Raw genomic sequence first — 18,996 nt, 5'->3', positions numbered from 1 at the left:
TCTTCGTAACAAACATTGTTTGTACCACAGATGCATAAAAGTGGATTTAACATGTCTGCTTCCAAATACATTATATTTTTAGGAACTGTAGAATTTTTCCCCTGCTCTTAACCATTTCCTGTGGTTTTATTCTGGACTGTGATGCATGAAGAAGGTTATTTGTGTGATGTAGGTATGAGAATAGAAATTGTACATCCTGAATTTACAGATAACCGCTCAGGATGATGATCAGTCCTTTAAGCATGATAAGAACAGGTGAATTTCCCCGTCTGCAATAGGATATTTGCCTTGTTAGAAGCATGTAGGAGGCATGAGATTTGAAAAGCAGTGTAGGATCCATGTAGTAAAAGTGATGTTAAATCAGTGAGAACAGAGTGATGGCATCCACCTGTGGTAAGCAGCAAGCGAATTAAGCTAAATGGAAACAAGACAGGCTGGAATGGCTGTTAAGACATAGAGGTAATTGAGAACAATTAAGTCTGTAGACAAGATCTACATAGGCTATTTGGACTGAATGGTATTATATGAGTAAAGGGTGCAGGATTAGACCCATTGTTTATAGGTTTACCTTGTGCTTTAAACTGTGTGGATGAATGGTGTTACACAAATGTTAGTCATAATTATTATTTAATTATGACCACATGTTTACTTTGAACATAGTCCTGTACTTAATACGTAAGGAAGCCAGGATAATGCTGCAGCTTCGGTGTGTGAGCTCCTGTTTGCCAAGGAGCGTTTCGCTCATGGCTTTTCCTTTTGAATGATGAAAAAGACTTCCCAGACTGTGAAGCTGCACTGGTTGTGGTATGTAATGGGCTTTAATAAAAATACCATCAACTAGAACATTTTGAAACAGATGTATCTGAGATAGCATTAATTTTAATTACTTAGCATTTTATTAAATGTGCTGGTTGTATATCATTTCAAGATATCTCAGATGCCAGTATTTCATTCTGGTTACATTGAGAGTGCAGAAAGCAAGTCTCATGGTATGATTCATAAGATGAGCAGTGCTACAGAATTTCTATAATTCATGTGTTGCTACTTGCATTTGCATTTAAATCTTTAAAATGTTATAAAATTTCAGATTCCTTAAACATTAATCTTTTTTTTTTTTTTTTTTTTTTTTCTAACAAGAATGAAGTTATTCCTTCTTTAACCCCGTTTTGAGGTTTTCCTTTTCTCAGATCTTCCATTTCAAATGCTGAGGAAGGCTTGAGATAAGTTTGTGGGTGGCTAAAGATATAAGTAGGGAAAAGAGCTTACTATTTTTTTAATCTTTTTTTTTTTTTTTGAGGATCCTGATAAGAAGTATAATTTGGAGGGGTATATAATATGTCCTTGGTTACAAGAGATAGGATGCGGTTCTATCCTTGTTACTAAGTTAATGCTTCTTATAATGGAGAATTTTAGCCTTTACTTTAGGCTACTTCTAGTGCTTTGATCTGAGATATCTCACTCTGTGCCTGGCTTTTTACAATGATCATGGGTGCTACTGAGAGGGAAAAAGACCTGTTTGAGCAGAGGCACAGTAAATGGACTCACAGAAGGGACAGCTTGGTTGATTCAAGAAATACTGGTCTTTCCTTTAATCTGGTGAAAGGAATCTTCCCATTCCTGACTCTGTTCCCAAATCCTGTACAGTGACTGCAGCCCATGTTTTTCTCATGGTTTAAGGCACTACTTCATACCCTGTGTGCCAGGTAACCTCCCCTGACGTGCTTGCCCCTCAGTACACCAGCTTGTGAACCAGTGCATAGAAGATGACCTGTGAGTCTTCTGGCAATGTCCAACTTGAGCTGACTTAACACTTACCATGTTCACCAAAAACACATACGTCTTCTGTGTCTCAAGCTTTCTGTGCTTTGTTAGCCAGCATGGATTCTGAGATGTCCTGAATGCCTGTTTACTTTGTGTGGAGATGGCATTTCCAATGACTTAAAAAATAAAATAAAATAAAATAAAATAATCATTTAGAGTAAGTGTGCCTCTTCTAATAGGAAAGGGGAAGACATAATGCATAATGGCTCCAGTAGGAAAGAAGAAACTTCAAATAAACTGAACGCCTAATACTTTTTTTTCTTTTTTTTTTTTTTTTTTTTTGAACCTTCACACAGAAAGACAATCTGTTCAAGGTAACAGTTACTACTTGAAAACAAATAATTTTATTAGAGGTAATCTGTGTTTTATTTGAAAAGATTTCTGCAAGGAAATTTGGTTTTGAGAAACTATCTCACTCCTTCTGTTTATTATTTTGGTGCAGAAATGAAGGTAAAAATAATTTGTGAATGCAGTTTCCCTGCAAGGGCTTGAGTTTCTGCCCAAGGCTGAAGCGTTCCTTTGCCTTCCTCTGTGTTTTTCCAGCTCTGCCATAGGATTGACTGTCTGAATATTGTAGTGTCAACAGCTCCCTATGTTTTCACTTGATACAGTTGAGCAAAAGTTTTGACATTCAGCTGAAATGTTTGAGGAGCCATTACCAGCATAATTCTGCTTCTTAAGTAAATCTCATCTCGGTGCTTGAAATCTAAATGGATTAATATTTTTAATGTCTTGTTTACAATGCTGCCTATGAAAGCCTGTATTTGTCTACTTGCCAGCCTTCCTTCTTGGCCAGGAACCGCTCTGGCTTGAATCTCCACGCTGGGCTCCCATCCATTTTCCTTGAGTCTCTCTGGTTCCCTCCCTTTTCCTCAGGGGTTCTCTGGAAGATTGTCAGAAGGGCTTTCATTTCTTGAGCAAGTCAGCTTTTCTGAATATTTCTGTCCCAGCCCTGAATTTCAGAGTTTGCCAACCAACCACAGACGATTCGCCCTGGTGTCGTTACAAAAAACACCTCTTTTCTCAGGTTTTGATGAAAACAAGCCTAAAAACAAACCAGTGTTAGTGTAGCCAGTGGACAGAAAAATTGGTTAAGAAAAAAGAGGCCTGCACTACATGCGCGTGTTGACAAGGTGCTTAGCAGGAGTAAAGGTGAGCCGGTAGATAAATCATACCGTTGATTATATACATTATAGCATGCTACAGTGTTTTGCAAGCAGAGCCATGCTAGCTGGCAATGCCAAAAAAAAAAAAAAAAAAATGTAAATTGTGACCACTAGGTGCTGTTGCTGTATCAGCAGATTTTCAGGGGTAGATCAAGCAGTGCCATGAGAAGAGTAGCTCTGGTGGCCTGGGAGGGATGGTGGCTTGGATGGATTTGCTGAGTGTCTTCAGGAGTAGGCAGGCTCTTAGAGGATCATCAGGAGGCTGGCTGAGCACAATGGAAGGCAAAGTGCTAGAGCAGCAAGCAAGTAAGTTATTAGAGAGTATAAAACAAGGGGGGTATGATCTCAGACTACATTACAGTGAAATTATGCAGCTGTAGGTATGGTGAACCCTCACTTCTGAGCAGGCCAGCAAACCCTCACTAGTGGTTATTTTGATATGCGATACCCTGATGCTAATCTAAGAAGTCAAATGCAAAACCAAAGAAACCCCAGCAACAATAACAACCCTCAGCCGAGTGCGGAGCACTTGGCAGCCTCGGCTGCCTTCTCAGACACACAGAGCGAGCGTGAGCAGTGATGGGATGCGAGGTCCGTGCGCTGGGACGGCTGGAGCTTCATGCAGTCCCCACAACTGGATGTGTGTGAGAGGAAGAGGAGGCATCTCCCCATCGCAGCGCTGAGACCTGTAATCAAACACTCCCTCCCCAGAGAGACAGAAACTTCGGATGAGGGACAGCCTGACCCCGGGAGCGAGTGAGTGAGCGTGCGGTTGTGCCTGCAGGATGCTGGTTTCTCAAGGGACTCCAATTTCTGATCCTTAACCTGCCACTGCATTTTCGAAGCGGGATATTACTCAAACTGAGATGGATTAACAAAAAGTGATCTTGAAAAACTTCCATTCCAGATAGAGCATCTTGCAGATACAGATATCCTTCATGGTTTTTTGGCTAGTGTGCCCGGCACTTAAAAATTGTAATAGCACTAAAGAGGTAGATATAGCAGGGATAAGGGAAAAGGAAAACTAGATGTAATAGTTGAAACAGCCAGCTGTTTGACTTCCCTCTATACATTATTGATCATTCTCCCTGCTTTTCAGAAATTATTTCAAGTGAGGGATTCTCAATATTTAAAGGGGAAAAAAAAAAAGCCTCCTCGCCTTTTTCAGACATCAGGATTGCAAGATGAATGTGCAAACACAAGTGTGTGAGTCAGGAAACATGCCAGCGGAGGTGGCTGCGTGAGCGCGTCTGTAGGTAAACAGAAATAAAGTTAATTGGCAGTTTTCTTGTATAGCACGGGTAGCCGGAGCCCTGCGCTGTGGAAGAAATTTTCTTTTCCCATTATCCTTCAACGTTCTCTTGGCGGGATTGTCTCAAGGGAAGTGAGTGAGTCAGAAAATATGCCAAGTTCATGTCACGGCTGTTTCGGCATTTCTTTCTCTCACTGGCCTCCAGGAGCTTTATTGGCAAGTGTTTTTAAAGGAAATGTTGGCACAGGAAGGCCTTATTGTTTATGTCATGAAAGTCTCTTGGCGTCTTCTGCCTTGTTATTTTCTGCCTTAAATGGGGAAATTAGGAGTGGGGGGGACTGAGAAAGGAAAAGACCAGAGAAAAAGAGTATCAGCTTCCAGGCTGTTGAGGGTTGCTACCAAACCCGTGCTCCCTACGTGCGGATGTATCGTGGTGAGTCCTCTCTCTGCTTTTTCTCTCTTGCTGCTCCGCAGGCTGCGCTGCAGCCAATGGATCCGTTCCTAAATGTGCGCTTCCTCTTTGTGCTTTTCAAGATGTGGCATTCAGGAAGCTTTTTGAAAGGCAGAAGGCGGCAGAGATCTGTTGGACTCCCCTCTGCCAGAGCAAGAACCGGCCAGGCAGAGCAGGGCAGACGCGGTGCCCAGCCTGGGTCACGTCGCTGCCACCTTCTCAATGGGCTGTCGGGGACAGTCTGTCAGAGGCTTTCAGTTCCATCAGGGGCTTGCACGTAAAACACGGTGTGATTTATGGGGCTGGCGGGGGGATGTAACTTCTGTGGAACAGATGCAGTGGGTATGGACAGGAACAACAGCGAGATGCTGACATGGTCAGAAATGCTGCTTGGGGAACGTTCAGGCAGAAGGCAAGATCATTCATTTAAATGTAGACACATTCTTAACCAGGAAAAAAAAATAATGAAACCAAACCACCTAATTCATATGCACTTAGGCAATTTTGGCACAACATAAAAGCATACCAAAAAAAAAAAAGTGTCCAGGGCAGTAATAAAAGTTACTGTAACCTATTGCCCTCAAATTAGGTGAGAGTTGTAAAGGATGCTAAAAGGGAATTAAATATTAACATTTCAAAGAATGTAACAAAACTTGATATTTTGTGACTTGGAAAGTGAAAAGTTAACTCCCTGCCTGTGATATGTCCTGGCAGAAAGACTAAACTAGGTTCGGTTTTATCTGTGATATTTGCCCCTCTGATATTTATGTGTGGAGCTGAGACTTAGAATGAGAAGTTCTTTCAGGTTAACGCAGCAAAGATACGCTGTGTTAAACAAAAAAATCCCATTTCTTCTGGTTTTGTTACCACCAGCAAAAAATAAATACAAATAAAGCAAATGCCTATTTCTGTAAGCTAAATATAGATAAACTGACATCTAAACCACTTTTCTTTGTACCCAGTTAAACTAAGGATTGTCTGCTATGGGATTTAATACCTATTTCAAGACTGATGCAGTTTTTGTGATGCCTCTTCAAACACTAAGTATTTGTTGGTACATAATACATCTTTTTATTGTGGCATCTCACTCACATTTTGGTGATGCTTTTTTGGAATGCTCTTTTTCAAAGAAACGAGAGTTGATTAATCTTAGCTCTTAAAACCTACATTGTTTCATTTTTCAACTCTTTCATGTGTTTTTGTTTTCCGTCTTACCTATTTATGGGTTTATGCAAAATTGTGTAGTATATAATAGTTTAATCTGTGAAAGCCCCCCCTTCCTCCCCCATCCAATTTTGTGCTTGGATTTGTTTTGACCTTGCCTTTATTTTCTGTTAAAACACATCTAAAATTAAAGAAGTCTATTTTAGGGTAAAAGTATTTTTTTTGTAGCATGCATTTCTAGACCTGAATATTCTTAGAGCTTACTATTATTTTTTTTTCAGATTTGGGATCTTGGTCAGACAGTTAGAGGAAAAATAACAGACTGCCAGCATTAGAATACAGGGAACTGGAACCTGGATTTTGCTTGGAAAACATCTCTAGAAAGAGTAGCTATGGCTCTTACTGCCTTGCTTTCAAGTATTTTTAGCAAGATTGATCTATAGGAATTATTTTGTAAAATTCTAACCCTAGAAAACGGTAGGAAAAAAAATCACCCTTGTAGTAAGTACTAGCTGATCTGTATATAATTTATTTGGATGAACATGAAACTGTAACAATATAGTCACTTTTAAAAGGAAATTCAAGTTGTTTATAGTATGCTACAACTGAACTATTTTCAGCATGTTGCAAGTATTGTCTAGACTGACAAGCTTTTTTCTGTTTTTCTCTGTGTACGCATATATCGTATCTTATGAATATATTTGAATAGTCATATCCATCTCAAAAGATAAAGTCAGTAATAGTTGTTGGAATATCGCTGTGGATTTTCCTTCTGTAAGGAATCATGCATTTCTCTGTTTTAGCTGATAGAAACCTTTGTGCTGTGTTTCTTGCATCTCATGTCATAACATGAGAAAAACCAAACCATAAAACAGGGTGTGAGTAACTGTACTTTGGCCTTTGTCTGCTATCCTCTTTACCAGCCAGCCAAAATTCTTTAGACATTACAGTAAAAAAGCAGTGTTAAATCATCAGCCTATACCTACAGCTCCAGTGTCGAATGCAGCGTGGCAATATTGCTTTATTCCTTTATTTTTATTATCTCTGGTAACAGAACTGGGTAGGAGCACTAGGATGAAATTCCAAATGGAAAAATTACAATTCTGAATGAAAAATTCAATTCAAAATCTCTTGGTTAAGATAAGCCTGTGTTAGACCCAGGGGGCAGTTCCCCGATGCCCCTTATGTTCTGGGCAAACAGCTCCATAGTGGTTGCTGAAGCCAGCAGATAGGGTGTGCTCCCCAAGAGCCGAGGACCCTGAACTCCTCAGTTGTGCCTGGATAGCCGGGGGTCTACCACTGTCAGGTTTTCAGACTTTGGTGTCCATGTCAATCTGGGTTAAAGCTGTCCGGCAGGCAGTAGGAACAAGGCAGAGAGGGAAGGTGATGGTGGGGCGGCTCACAGCCACTCTGATAAGCCTCCTTTCCTTAAGGCATTGCATTTTCCTTCTCTGCCCTGTGAAGGTTTGAAGTCATCCATGAGCTTGGAAGCCTTCATTTTGGGCTACTCTTATAGTGCAAAGCTCATTGACTTCCTTTGCAATGAATTTCAAGAAAGCTTCCTTCACCACATTGAGGGCTTTCTCCTCTCTCCCTGTCCTACATTTGTTTTTATTGCACTGGAGAAAGAAGTAAAGAAAAAATGGATACGGGAGATAATACTCTTAAAAAAATCCAAAAAAAAAAAATATCATAACCATTTCTTCTCTGGCAGCCAGAAAACGCTGTCACGTGTGCATAAAGAACTGACCTGTATGATGAGTGTTACTGAACCACAGCTACAGGTCAGTGCTGTGAAGTGCAATGAATGGGAACAGCGAGTCAATTACAAGCTGGGATTGTGTTTTCCATCATGCAGGCAAAACGGCATGGCTTAACAGGGAGAAGTCACAATTTTCAAGTTCTCCAAGGGAATAAGTGATTTGGGGGAAAAAATGTGATCCAGTTATCTACTTGGATCTCCAGAACTTTTCAATGGGCTTCTTTAAGGCTCATAAAGAAGTAAAGCTGCCGTGCGATGAAAGGGAAACTCCTGCCCTGAATTAATAACAGGTTAAAAGTTAGGAAGCAAAGGGGAGTAAATGGTCAAGTTTTACAATGGAGGGAAGTCACCAATGGAGTCCTGTAGGCATCTGTCCAAGAGTCTGGGTGGTTTGATATATGGAAAAGGGGGGCTAAACTGAACTAATAATGCCTGCTGACAGTGCTAGAGTCAAATGAGAAGAGTTGCAGAGGGAACTCACAGTGTGACTGAGCAATAAAACAGCAGAGGTAATTCAGTGAGAGAAAATGTTAAGATTTTTACATGGAGAAGTTATGGTCATGGTGGAGTAGCTAGCAGTCAGGCAGAAGGTGCTAGTTTTTAATAAATAGTAAGAACTGAGTGTCCATGAGAAGTCAAAAACAAGCATTGGGAATTTTTGGGAAGGAACTAGAGGAAAATGCCACGCTCTCCACGTTTCACTCTATATGTGACTGAATTCAAGGGATGGGATCGTTGTCTTCTGACCTACGGGATTTTTGTGCCTGTAATGTTAGAGCACATAACAGCTCTAAAAAGAATGCCCTTTGGGAAAGGGGTTTTGCAGAACATGGTATTTTCCATCAATAGATTGATTAATCATGCTCTAGTATGATCTAGAACCCCTGTAATACTGAAGGGTGGATTAATGTAGACTCTGAATTTATTCTTTTCTATTTTTCCAATGTTAACGCTTATCAGTCTGTTATGTTTTGATGGGAGTATCTAGCAGTTAATGTTGTTGTTAACAACATTAACAAGGGAAAAATATGAAAAAACATATCTAAAAAAATAAAACCAGTGTAGCCGTATCTGTATGAAATCTCATGCTGGAAAGAATTACAAATGTGAATAGCTTTATGCAGAACAGAAGCCCTGCTTAGTAAATATGGATAGTTTGGCTGGGGAAAGTTATACGTACTTTGCTGTAGCGTGTGTGTCTTCCATTATGTTTTATGCCAGGATGTGGTAGTCTCAAAGGACTTCTTGAATGGGTGGATTCAGACGTATGTGCACACAAGCATTATACCGATCAAATTGTGTATTTATTCCTTTAACTGAGCAGTATAACCCAGCAGAACTTGTGACTGTAGGTATTAAGCACAGACACGTAAAACTAACTACTATGCCAAAGATACTTGCAGGTACAGCAGCTGGTACATATTCTGTATATGTCTCCATTGTTCTAGCTTCAAACTTGCATGGTAAGTGTGGTAAGCATGCTGCACTTAATGATTTCCCCTTTTCCCTCCCCATCCAGCTGAAGATTTTAAGTGTTTAATGGAAGAAAAATACTCTAATCATGAGTTTATGAAGTCACTGGGTCTTTGGATCATTTCATTTACAATTTTATGTTTTATATGATGTTTAAAATAACCTATTTCTAACAACAAAATTGAAAAATTCTTTGTGTTACCCACAAAAGGCTACACATTATACTGACTGAACTGGTCTTCAGAATCCTGTAGTTGCATTTAAATAGCTTAAAAGATTACTGTATGCCTGATACAAAAGAGGATAGGTTATGATAATGTTGTTTTAATGTTCACTTAATATATAGAGAAGCAGTAAGTAATTTTACAAATTGCATTTGCTCAAATTGAAATAGAATAAGACTGTAGTTGAAGAAAAGCAGAATGAACTGTGATAATCAATGTAATGTTTTTCATGGCAAAAGTGGTGCAAGGACTGCAACTGTATAAATAGGTTGTGCGTGATGAAAGAAAATGTTATTTCTGCATTACTTAATTTCTCATTTTTCTCTGACATTTTGAATCAAGCCTTAGTCTGTAGAACAAATTTGAAATATCAGAGGTAAAACAAAAAGATAAACTTTGTCTTCAGTATCTAGTTTCATTAACTTGATTGGGCGTTACTCGGAGCAGATCCATTTTTAGCATATTACATTTGCACAGTGACCTTTAAAATGCTGTGAATGAAAACTGGTGCTGTGATGTCTTGATTATTCCCATAAAGTAACATTTAGGACTTCACTTAGATATATTCTTATGTGAAAAATAATGACATCTAATCTGTTACAATAATAAAAATGGGACACTTGTCTTCCAGGTAGTTGAAAAAATGGTCCAAAGCTAGGTCTTATTTTTCTGAAATACTGACATTCTTTGTCACTAAACACTAAACTGTCTGAAAGTTTAACCATCGTACACAGTATAGGTCTAGACACCACGTCTAAAACGCGGGAATGCATAAGTTCAAGGAGTACAACCAGAAATTAATTTGGAAAAATATCAGATAAAAACTTGAGGCAGAGTAGCTACTCCAGATGTACTACGTAACTGGGCACTTTTATTCTTCTTTCAGAGTGATCTCAGCATAGTTTAATTTGAACTGAAGAAAGCAGACTTACTCCAAAGGAAAGCATCCAGAATAGTTGATGTGTAGAACGCATTAAGTAATGACTGAAAGACTTACACATCACGATGTTGTCCCGCTGAGGTCCCAGCTGGAGTACCTGGTGAGCAAAAGGAGAGTCTAGATGGGAGTAACAAGAAATATTAAAGGCTTAGCAAGCTGGAGTTCTGAGCGACAAGTTAGTAAAGCACAGCTGCTTAGTTTTGCAAAAGGATGATTGGGAAGGCCTTGATACCATTTCTATAGAAATGCCTAAAGGATAGCTGTGAAGGAGAGGGGAAGCCAGCACTGTTTGTGGATGTGGCAGGACACACACCAAGAGCTGAATTTGCAATAGGAGAGCTCTATGTTGGGGAAAGACGCTCTAACTAAAGAAAGAGATGAGCAATAGAAAAGGTTGTTTTATGGTAGGTGTGGTGTTTGAAGCTAGCATAAATGGCACTGGATTTATGAGAGACGTGTTCCAAGTAGCAAATCTCTTCTAGTCCCACGTGGTGAGGTGTACCCCTTGTCATATGCAATACATTTACAGTAGTCACAACAGGTAACCTGTAGTATATCAAAATTTATATAAAACCCTATAAGATGAAAACCTTTTTAAACTTTTCTGCCCTTTGCGACATCATTGTGCCCCAAAACCACTTCTTTCAAATCCTGTTCATGAATCTCAAATCTACATGCATGGTGGTACCCATCCTGCTGGTGTGTCGGATGGGCAGACAATGTAAGTCTGCTGCTGGGTTGGAGATGATGTCTGCATTGAGAGGGTGAACTTCAGACTTGTTGAAACAGCCAGACTCCACTGAAAGCCCTGATTAAGTTCTTAAAGCAAAGCCTAAAGGTTTTTCATTGCTGTACACTAATGGGGGAAAATACATGCAAATTGTACAATCTCAGAGAGACTATTCAGTGTTTAACTTTCTGCTATGTTTCTTGGAAAGAGAATACAAGCTTTCTGTCCTTCACACTTGAATGTTCATTCTGAATGGCATTTGCTGTACAGCCTACTGTGGCACCTTACTTAATTAGCACTTGCTGCTTTTCCTTCCTAAAGAGAATTGTGATAGTGGCAGACTTTATGTCTTGGCTACCAGAGGGATGGGAAGGCTCCTGTAACTTTTATAGCCGATCAGCTGAGACAGTCTGGTTGCCCATGGTTCCTAATGAGCAGCACATGACAAAGTGCAGAGAATTGGCAAGATTAATGAACCCAGTATTCCTTAACAGCATGCTGACTTGTAACGGCAATATAGAGAAGGACTACGTTAGCACATTCTCAGTAGTGTGGCATTGTACTGAAATTAAAATCCATTGCAAGCACCTATAGAAATATGTAAAAATCTAAGGTTTGTATTTGCATATCGGAATTCATGGTGGATTCACCATTGCTAGAAGACAGAAACCCTAGAGGGGGACAGAGCTTGACCCTGTCTTGGGAAAGTATTCCCATTTGGGAAAGCGGACTAGAATGTGCTTCCCAACAGAAGTGTTCCCAGTTCTCTTGGCAGCATCCAAGGATACTCTTTTTCTTAGTTAGGGTCCTTGACAGTACTTCTGTGACATCTTTAAGCCATCCTGTTATTTCTCTTAACCAAAAAATATTATTGTGTAAAAACCCTGAATTAGTGCTAATTCTGATGTTTTCTGATCAGTGGATTCCTCTTAAATCTTCCTCCTTATTGGTGACATTTGTTTTCTATGTGCCATTCTTTGGAAAGCTGATGACATTTGCTATGGTTTCTGATTAAGAATGTGCTAATGCCAGATCTTCATTTGAAGTTTGGGATTTGGCAATACAAACAGCTGTAAAAAAGTATAATCTTTAAATGCTGAGGACAGAGGGAGTCTCATTTGAGCTGAATCACATATTATAACTATTCAAGTCATACTTTGGCAACTAAAGTGCTTTAAAACACCCACTGCTTTCTTTATATTTCCTGACTCTTACGGAAGACCAGAAAGATAAAATTTTAGGAGTTGGTATGAAGGATGAATGAAAGAGGACTAACAAACTGAAATAAGCTTTATTTCTTTAATGGAGAAACCAGTGCCTATGGAGCACAAAATGCTCAGTACAGTGCAGGAGTCCTTTGTAGGCAAATGCTTGAAGGCTTTGCTTTCTGATGCCTGTTTTTCAGAGTCTGAAGGTTAGTTTACGGCACTTACACGTGGACCCAGTCCAACTGCCCATAGTAAGAAATCCACTTCTTCACTGGGAAGAAGTGGAGCCAAGTCGAACCCTACGGCTAGTGAATTTGGCTGGACATCACACCATCTGCATGTCAGGATTCACATCCACATACATTTTGGGGTTGGACCCGATGATCTCTTGAGGGCCCTTCCAATCCCTACAATTCTGTGATTCATTGATCCACAACCTTGATTATGGGGCCAGCCAAATCAGATCAGTGCCCATCTCCCAAATCCAGAAGTATATTCCCTGTGCAGCGGGCTGGGGGGCAGCACTGAGACTCTTCCTATTCCAGTCCCTCGTCTTTTTTCTGATGGGAACTCTGGCTTTGCACCTCCTTGGTAGGCAGGTAGCATTGTCCATGGCAGGGTCCCTTGAGATCCCAGCTGAAATTGTTCTTTTTATACAAAATATTTAAATATTCCCTAACCCCGCAGCTAGAAAAATGTCAGTCTCTGCTGGGAGAAGTCTGTGAAGCATGGTACAGACATCAACCTAGACTTGTTTTACATGGATTTAAAAAACAGAACAAAACAAAATATCCATAACCTGTAAAAGAACACAGAGAGAAACAAATAATCCCTAGCACTGAGTGAGGGATTATTTGGTGAATACATAAAAGCATTGATTTCTTCAAGGGGTGCAGTACGTGGTATTAAAAAAAAAATTTAAGTGTATTGCAGAAATCAGCTATCCAATTCCAGAACAGCTGAGACTTGTCATTGATATGTGCTCAAATCCTTGTAAAATTTCAGATGAAGGCCAGGCCTTTGAGTGCATTTGAGTTGCGAGACGGTGTGCTAGTAAGGGTTATGGAATTGCAAATGAGCGCCGCACTCCATCTTCTCCTGGGTGGTGTAGGCAGCTTTCTGCTCCAGGCTGCTGCCTACCTTGCCTGCTGTCTTAAGCTCTCACTGCTTTTCTGTGAAAGAATATAAACAGTGGGTAGAAGTTCTCTCGAGTTAAATGGGAACAGGATCAGGCTGTGATTCAGGATCAGACTGCTTGTCAGTTTTTACTTTTTGCAGAGTTGGAGTGTTTCAGTTGCAAATCTCATCTTTTGATGGGCAGTCACCCATATATTCAATGTGTTGGGTTTTTTGAAATGAAATCAGTGCAACAATTTTTTTTTTCTGATTTCTTTGATTTAAAAATCTCTTGGGAATTCAGTAGTTTCTAATGAGAAACAAAAGTTGTTAGACCTGCATGTTGAAAGTTTTCTCCCCTATACAACAATTAAAAAAAAAAATGCATGCAGGTTGTTTTACTTTATTTAGCTTGTAAATGTGATTTTTTGACACTGCATGTAGGTTGTTCTTCCAACAACCAACTTCCAAACTATTGTCTATTTCAATAATGCACAAATACCAGCAAATGGAGCTTTTTCTGTAGCGGTTCAGAATTTCACTTCTATTGAAAAGTGGACTATGTGTAAAATATTCATCATGAGTGCATGTTTAAAAAAGAATCTATTGTATTGTTAAATATTCTAGTAGGCTGCTAACCAAAATAAAAAAAAAAAAAAAATGCTGGCAATTGTGAATATCCAGTATCCAAGATTCCTCTTAGGAGTGGCTGGATTCTCCAGTGCTCCACTGCTTTGTGCGACTCTTTGATCTGTAGCATTCAGTACTGCTTTCCTCTGTTGTAAATGCAAATGTGAGATAAATGCAGGAGGTGCTATTCAGTCACGGTGTCGGAGGAAAGGGAATTGTTTTTCATAAACACTCTGCAGTGAGTAAGAGATGATCTGCTTAGCGAAGTTTCTGGGTTTACATCCACTGTGGATGAATTGGTGCGGAGCCAGTCAGATTTCTTTCGGCAAGCTGGTCTCTGGATTTTATTAAGGCTTCCCCTTACTGAAAAAGTCCATTTTTCTTCTTGTAGGATGCCCCTTTTATTTTGGAGGATACTGACACTTGTAGACAAATTATTTTTCCTCTCTGGTATCTCACTTCATCTTTGAAGCAAAAATTCAGAAGTCTAGCTGGCAATCAAGCAGCGTATCTGTCTGCTGTAAATCTAAGCCTTGGTTATTTCACTGATCAGCATCAGTGGTCTATGTTCTGAGCTGGGGAGCTTTGGTTTTGTGTATCTCTGAGGATAATATGTTATGTACTCCTTTAATTTGTGCAGTATGTAAAGACAGTAATACTTGCAAGGAAAATTGTGTCTGGATGAAACTAACTGGAAAGTGATCTAAAGGTTATTTTTAAAAAGTGCTAGTGGAAAAACAGAATCTGAAAGGAAACAGCTTTTTTCACCAACTCTCTATTGCCACAAAAATATAATGCTACAATATAAGAATGCAATAATTTCACATAGCTTTTTTTTTGTGTGTGTGTGAAGAAATATGCGCAATTCAATTTCATTACCCATTCTGCTGCTTATTTAATTTGAAGGCGCTAACTCCTTTGTGACTAGGCGAGCAGTGAAGTGACTTCTGATGATTTTGCCAGCATGCATATGTTGTGTAGAGGCACAGAAAAATAATCATCCCCTTCTAGCTGGTGATATTATCTTGGCAACGTCCCTAATATGTATGAAGCTATGCCAATGTAAAAGTGCCACCAGCTCCATCAGTTTAGCCGCAGCCATTTGGGGAGATGACACAAGGGTGGTGGGAGAGTGTTTCCTTTGGCTGGTGAGGTCAGGAAGAGGCTGATGCTGTCAGCATTGGCATGGGCACCACCACTGCAGCATACCCAGTTTGTGTTTGACACCATACACATCATGTCACATCTGTAGTTGCTCCAGCCTGCCCAGCTGGCTAGTGTCTTCACAAGGGGCAGGGGCAGCATTGCTCTGCCTGCCCAGCATCTTCCCTGGGGTGGATGTTGGAGGTAGGGGTGGGTTGGGATCCACATCTGTTTCCAGCATCAGAAAGAAAAGAAACCTTACGTATGGCAATGGGACTGAGAGAGCGGTGGCTGGAGCATCGTTGGCTGCCACGTGATTTGCGGCTGAGGGCAGCAGCTCGCTTGAAAACCAGAGGCGTGAGCCAATTTGGCAAGGTGTCAAAAAGGAGCTGGGCCATGGCGCTCAGCAGGCAGGCAGCTTTGTCCCTAGAGGTAATGTCCCTAAATGAGGTAGTCCTGTGGACAAATATTTTGGGCCTGACTTTGAAAAAGCCACGTCGCTGCTAGTTTTGCTGCTTCCAAAGGGTACATTACCCAACAAAGGACCAACCTCTTTGAACCTGGTGAAAGAAGTACAGCAAGTAAAAGCGAGGCAAAGGAATAAACTCAGACTGGCAGAGGAAAAGGCTTTCCTTTGTAAAATATGAAGGCCTGGCTACTCGCCCAGATAGACTGCATAAAGTAAGGTAAAAGTTGTATAAAGGTTGCAGGAATGGCAGTCCCAGTAGACTTTATTGAGTCTGCTCAATAAAACTGAGTGCACATGAAGAAGTAAGTATGGAATTTGGCACGAGGAGCTACTCTTTGTGTCCTAATCCATGCTAGAGGAACGTGGTACAAAATAGCTGACGTCAATAGAAAGACTCCCTCTGCTTCTGTAGGCTGTAGAACAGACCCTTATCTTTTCTCTATTATCTTAATGCTGGCAGGATGACTAATACTGACAGATATCCTGGTGCTGACAGTGACAGCTTAAATCTGTCCTGGAGAATTGAACAGAGTATTTCTTTCTACATCTCTGTAGGGTTTTCATGAGTTGTAGCCCATAACTACAACAAGCGGGAGGATGAATAAAACTGAAATGAAGAAATAGACCTAAAATGTAGTCAACGGATGTATGAGTGAAAAAAAGAGGACTGGAAGAGAGACACGTATTTTGGCTATAGCTGTTGACCACAATAGCTGAGAAATAAGGCCCTGTGTGGTTGTGAATTCCTGCAAATTGATGGATTATAGTGATGTCAGTTTGTTCAGGAGAGAATGTATTTCTGTATTACTAAAATATTTTCAATGATCCAGTGCTGTCAACTTAAAGCACTCAAGAACTGTATGTCGGGTCATTACTGGGAACTCTGCTTTTTCATTCTGAATTTTTAAGACTTGTTTCTTTTTATTGTCTGTGTGTGAGCAAGGACAGCACTTCAATATGTTCCATGAACAATAAAGCTGTAGTTCTTGTGCCTGTTCAGAAAATCCTAATGGTATAAAAATCTCACTTAGCACAGATGCACAAAGATGTTTTCAAGGAGAGGGGAGAGAAAGAAAGAAAGAAAGAAAGAAAGAAAGAAAGAACTTGTAAGAGATACTAAGAAGGTTTGTGAAATGGAGTAGGGCATAATCAAAGAAAATCCTAATTCTAAGTCATTATAAAGAACTTGATGAAGTTACTGAAGAATCTTAATAAAGATACAAGTAAGATAATCTTAGAAGCTAATACATTTTTTGTTTACCTTTAAAATTGAACTGCTTTATCATTCAGTCCAAAGTCTGAATGACAGCTGGTTGATGGCAGAACAGGAAAATAAATCTGTGAATCCTGTTCTTATAAATTTTTCCCATAAAAAGCACAGTTGGTTGCAGTTACTTTCCAAAGATTAAAGGGACAAGAAGTTTTCTCTCGTTCTGTTAATACCTTTGGGGGCTTTCTAATTAATCTATTTATCTGCTTCTCATTCTAAAGATACCTGGCTTTGATTCCCACAAAAGAACAACTCAGAAACTACATGCTCTTTTTTATTTTTTATTTATTCTCCAAAGAAATTTCACTATGATCTTTTGCAATTGCCACATACTGTATCTTGGCACAGAATAGTACCTCTGCTTATGGTTTGCATCATTAAATATCAGATTGGCTGCTCATTGTGTTTATAGGATACAACAAGAAATAGCCTGCTAAATCTGGCTGGTTAGTAAAACTGGTGTTCATTCAAACACTGTGCTACCATGTTTCCACATCATAAAGAGAACAAAATCTCATAAAACTAATAAGCTGTAAAATAGAATTAAAGTCAGTGGCAAAAGATATGCCCAAATGTAGTAAATAAATTATAGACTTCAGAAAAGTTATTCTTAAAAACAATCCCCAAAACAAAGTAGACCAGAAATGCAATCTGTGAAACTGCTTTGAAGTTTGTTTTGTTTTTTTAACAAAGGAGGGGGGAATAGCATGCCAAGTATACACAATATTAATAATAGCAATCCTGATGGCTTATCTGTAGATCTCAGTGGCGTACTTTTGGAACTTAGGTGAGTGTTATCATCTCCACCTTTGGATGAGGAAGCTGGGTTACTGTAAGAATAAATTTTCAACACAGAACACAAAGCAGTGCTGACTCCAATTCCCACTCCAATTCCCAGCTTTAATTATTTTTCTCTGAGCTTCATTTGTATCTCTTCATTATACAGAACTTGTTCTTTCAGCACAAGGTAATTTGGATAGCATTGAATGTAGATTAGATCCATATATTAATACTTATGAAACTGATTAATTCTAAAATTGTTCTGATAGATTAGCTCCTTCCCATCACTGGACGGGAGGCTGCCTACATCCTTAATTCAGCTTGGTGTGTCATTTTTTTAATATTTTATTGCTCAGTATACTGCAGAAAGGAAAAGGATGTCCCTGGTGCTTTTTTGGCATGGTTCCAGATATTCTATGTAATTCCCATCAGGCATATCACTTGTGGGATCAAGAATTTCCACTGTCCTTTTCAATATCCACGTGATGCTGCTGAGATAAATCAGGGGAAGCCTGTTATCAGCAGTGCAGAGATGACATCCCGTTCTGCATCTCCTTCTGAGACAAGAGGCATAAAAGCTGTCCCTGAGTGCCTGGCTAAAATCAAACTGCGTGTTAGTTAAATAGAGATGACACTAAATGCAGGAATGAAATCCACTGAAAAAGTACCAATTTCCATCATGTCTTGTGCAATACGTTTATATAGAGCTTTAGAACAGAAAACTCTAAAATATTTTAATGTGTCCAATATGCTGCACTGCTGGGTGCACACCCCATTTTATTGCTCCTTGCTCCAGGGCCTTCATTCCAGGTCAGATTCAGTGTCTTCCTGCTAACCTTTGAAAGTCACTTGTGTTTGGTATTTTAAAAGAGAGCTCTCTCTGAATGGTGATCACCCCTGGTAGCAGCTATGTTCGTCGAGGATTTATTCTTCCAGTGACAGGTACATACAAGCAGTAGACAAACATTGAGTAACTGGGGCTGTGGCTTTGGCCTTTGGTATTGGGACGGGGCAGAAAGGTCTGATTTCCTTCAGAGACACACCGTGCATCTTTCCTGCTACACATCTGTACAAACACAGCAAGGAACTGGAACAGAAGGAGAGAAGAGATGAGGGTAACGTGGAAAGGAGGAGAAAAAGGCTTGAAGGAAGGGGAGAGAAAGGAACTGTGGTTTGAAAGAAAAGTGTAGTCTACCCTGCTAACTCAGGAAAGCGGAGAAACTCAGACTGACACCCTAGTGAGACCTCAATCACGAAGCCATCACGAAGTACTAGGGCAGTGTAACATTGAGAGTTTAATAAGCTTAATGAAGGGGGTGGATAAGATTTCCCTCATATAGTTTTTGGTGTGTCCTCTGGGAAGTGTCTGCTCATACATTACTGCTTTGATAAATATA

General features: G+C 39.8%; 1 protein-coding gene across 14 annotated transcripts in view; it reads left to right on the top strand.

Annotated features, from left to right (window-relative positions):
- THRB (thyroid hormone receptor beta) overlaps nucleotides 1–18,996 on the top strand; it is a 165,850-nt gene that overhangs the window by 83,152 nt on the left and 63,702 nt on the right. Inside the window, exon 1 of one of the 14 annotated variants that reach the window (XM_082753506.1) lies at nucleotides 4,655–4,672. The exons of the other annotated variants lie outside the window; for them this stretch is intronic. The gene's annotated coding sequence lies outside the window, so the exon portion shown is untranslated. Of the gene's footprint in view, nucleotides 1–4,654; nucleotides 4,673–18,996 lie in introns of those variants that run through there. 14 annotated transcript variants of the gene reach the window in all.

The sequence above is a fragment of the Aythya marila genome (genome assembly GCF_965140915.1).
Source record: "Aythya marila genome assembly, chromosome: 2".
In the NCBI taxonomy this organism is placed as follows: Eukaryota; Metazoa; Chordata; class Aves; order Anseriformes; family Anatidae; genus Aythya; species Aythya marila.
The sequence above is the reverse complement of the archived record's forward strand: the minus strand, read 5'-3'. Positions and strand labels throughout refer to the sequence as shown.